Source organism: Monodon monoceros, unplaced genomic scaffold (assembly GCF_005190385.1).
Source record: "Monodon monoceros isolate NGI ecotype Baffin Bay Population unplaced genomic scaffold, NGI_Narwhal_1 Super_Scaffold_1, whole genome shotgun sequence".
Taxonomy (NCBI): domain Eukaryota; kingdom Metazoa; phylum Chordata; class Mammalia; order Artiodactyla; family Monodontidae; genus Monodon; species Monodon monoceros.
The window spans coordinates 22306518-22310566 of record NW_021703765.1 but is presented as its reverse complement, the minus strand read 5'-3'; positions in this window follow the sequence as shown (position 1 = coordinate 22310566).

The following is a 4049-nucleotide window of genomic DNA, read 5'->3' as shown; positions in this document are numbered from 1 at the left end:
GAGTAGAGAGTGATGGTGAAGGTTGTGCTCTGGAGGATTAATCTCTGTGTGGAGGGACCTGAAGGAGTTCAGGACATGTCACCCCCAAATAGGCCACTTTGGTATATTGATTATTTTGAGCTGAAGGCACTTGAAAAACATAAAATGCAGGGAGAGGCTTTCTCTGAACTTTCCTTATCTACTCAAGACAGATCCTCCAAAAGGAACTCAGTTGTGATAGATCCCCTGCGGGGAGTTTCCTCCACCAGGGAGGACTGAGTCTTATCACAGGAGAGGAAACTAGAAGCTGACACGGCACCTAGACAAACTTTATCACAAACTATCATACCCCCATCTGTTCTTCGAAGGGCCCATTTACCTTTCTTAAACGCCATTTATGCTCCTTTAAATTGCCTATATTCCCTTTTGCTATTAAGATGATATAAAACTCTCACTGCTTTTATGGATATTCACTTTTTTTCCCCTGTGATATCCCCATGCACATAATAGTAAGAATTAATAAATGTGTATACTTTTCTCCTGTTAATCTGCCTGTTGTCTGTTTATCTAGTAGACCCAGCTATTGAAACTAGCAGGGTAGAGGGGAAGTCTTTCCTCTCATACAGGACATTGGAGGGTAGAAGGGACCGAAGCAGAGACTCGTGTAGAAGATTATTGCGATTGTTCAGACTCCAGTGTTAAGCCTAATTGTTTGGGAGAAGATGGAGAAGAAAATAATGAAAACTGATGGACATAAGAAGGTTGGAAAGGAAACTACTTTGGAGGAAGATAATGTTTTTTTTAGGAAAACATTCATTTTAAGGTAACATTGCCATTCATGCAGAAATATCTCCCATGCAGACCGACGTGTCGACTGAAAAAAAAATGCACAACCTAAAAGTTGAGAATTATGTTTTATGGAATATTTGGCAGGCTTTCTGAGGACTTAAGCCTGGGAGGCAGCCTCTCAGCTCTGAGGGACTGCTCTGAAGAGGTAAGGGGGGAGCCAGGATACATAGGAGTTTTTATGACAAAAACCATGTAATTGGAACACCAAAAGATTACTGTTAATTAAAGAAAAACCAGATATCTCAAGTTAGTAAATTTAGCACTTTTCTATGTATGGAAAGATGCCAGAGTCTGGGCTCATTGACATCATTCCTTTGATAGGCACCTTAACTATCTAGGGCCAGTAAGTATCCTGTTTTCTCCATCCTGAATCCCCTCAGGGTGCACAGTTGGGTCTACTGCAGTGGCTGCTGGCTTGATGGCTGCAGTATCCTTTGTTTACTGATATGGCAGGCAACATTCCCAACCACAGGTGTGTGCTTAGGAAAGAAAACAGGACTGAGGTTACAGGAGTCAACAGGGTAGAAGTGACCAGCAAAATAGCAGTGGACTAATTCTTTGGGGGAAAGTGTTGGCAAGAGAAAAGCAGTAGGTTGAAGCCTGAGGGCAGTTCATGACGTCTCTTCTCTTTCCCTGTTTTGTTTATTTTTTTCCTTAAGGGCCCCCATTTCTCACCAGTGTTGTAAATGAGAAGAATGGAGGAGGGTGCTGCTCCCAGATAGCCTGACTCCATATTGGTATTCAAGATCCTTAAATGACTGTTTATTACATTGATTAGCTGAGTGTTTCCTGGAAGTCTGACTCCCATTTGAGGACTAATCCCTGAAAATTAGCCTGATCATCTTTTTTTTTTAGCCTGATCATCTTAATGTTTCTTGTTACTTTGATCCTCAACCAGGCTAGACAGTATATTTGTAATCACAAACAGAACATTGGCTAGATCCCTTCCTTTCCCACTGTGCCAACACACCTGAGTTGGTGGCATTCCATAGATTGGATATTTTTGGATCTTGATTACTGCTTTCCCTAATGTATCTCCTGTATCTTACTAGTATTTTTCTCTCCCACATACCATATATATATTTTGCTTGTTTGTTTGTTTTTGTTTTTGGTTTTTTGCGGTACGCGGGCCTCTCACTGCTGTGGCCTCTCCCGTTGTGGAGCACAGGCTCCGGACACGCAGGCTCAGCGGCCATGGCTCACGGGCCCAGCCGCTCCATGGCATGTGGGATCTTCCCGGACCGGAGCACGAACCCGTGTCCCCTGCATCGGCAGGCGGACTCTCAACCACTGCGCCACCAGGGAAGCCCTATATATATATATATTTTAACATCTTTATTGGAGTATAATTGTTTTACATTGTTGTGTTATTTGCTGCTGTATAACAAAATGAATCAGCTATACGTATACATATATCCCCATATCTCCTCCCTCTTGTGTCTCCCTCCCACCATCCCTATCCCACCCCTCTAGGTGGTCACAAAGCACCGAGCTGATCTCCCTGTGCTATGCAGCTGCTTCCCACTAGCTATTTTACATTTCGTAGTGTATGTACCACATACCATATTAACTACTAACTAGAGTCTCTGCAGATTGAAAACTTGATCTGGGTGGATAGCAATGCAATGAAGAAGGAGAGGGTATTGAGGAAAATAAAAAGTCAAATTTATTTGGTCAAAAAGGAGAAAAACCATTAAAATGGATTTTTAGTCAAGAATTACATAAAACCTTAAAAAGGAAGGAAATCTGCCATTTGGACAACATGGATGGACCTGGAGGATGTTATGCTAAGTGAAGTAAGCCCAATACAGAAAGACAAATACTGTATGATCTCACTTATATGTGGAATCTGAAATAGTCAAACTCATAGAAGCAGAGAGCAGAATGGTGATTGCCAGGGGCTGGGTAGAGGAGGAAATGAGGAGGTGATGGTCAAAGGGTAGAAAGTATCATTACTTTAATGGCTTTAACTTATTTACTCAGAATTTAGGCTTTTTTAAAAAAATTCTTTTCCTGTGAGAAACAATGCCGCAGTGAACTACTTTGTGCGTAGATCATTTTACACAAGTACCTCTAGAGAATGTGACAAGTACCTCTAGAGGATACCTTCCTAGAATAAGAATTGTCGAGTCCAAGGGTATGTGCATTTGTAGTTTTGATAGATATTCAAAACAACCTTCCATAGAAATATACCCAGGTTAACCTCCCACAATATACAGGATGGTTGTTGTGTTCTTAAATTTTTCATTTTTTGTCCTTCTGATAGATAAATCATAGCTTTTTGAACTTTTCTTTTTACAGTGTGACTGAATATCTTTTCATATGTTCAAGAGACTTTTTTTTTTCTGGCCGCGCCGCTTGGCATGTGGGATCTTAGCTCCCTGACCAGGAATCAAACCTGCGCCCCCTGCAGTGAAAGCTTGCAGTCTTAACCACTGGACCGCCAGGGAAGTCCCAAGAGACATTTTTAAAATTAGCATTCTTAATGTTCCCCGGGCCTTGTGAATCCTAGGCAAGGTCCAGCTTATCCATAGGTCAGCTGGGTCAGTAGCCTCCTGCCAGTGGGCAGGACCTTAGCTTTCCTTCCTCTTGCTGATGTTTATTGAACTGATAGGACAAGAGTTCCCTCTTCTTGTGGCTCGGAAGGAGCTCTCCCTGCATAGAGGGTATACTGGTCCCAGCTGGCCTTTCTACCATCCTCTGCTCACACTGTCCCTTCTCTCTCACTAGAGTCACCTGCCTCAGACCACTGATGTGTGGATGCCACATTCGATGCCCAACCCTGGCCTCTGCTGCACTGAACCAGCCTTTACCTCTGACTTTCTTGGCTGTCTGTTGTCATCCAGGCCCATCTGGAGTTCCATTCTTTCCTAGCTGCCTCTGGTCATGTAATCTCAATGCAGCCAATGCTCTGCTTAGCTACCCATAATGATGACGTCTATCCTCTCTTTGAGAGCATGCTATACACCCAACACTGTTGTCTTAGTCAGTTACTGCTGTAACAGAGTACCATAGACCGAGTAGCGTATAAACAACAGAAGTTTATTTCTCACAATTCTAGAGGCTGGAAAATCCAAGATCAAGGCACCAGCTGATTTAGTGTCTGCTGAGGGCCCTTTTCCTGGTTTATAGATGGCTGTCTTTTCCCTGAGTCCTCACATGGCAGAAAGGCCAAGGGAGCTCTCTGATGTCTCTTTTTTTTTTTTTTTTAACATCTTTAT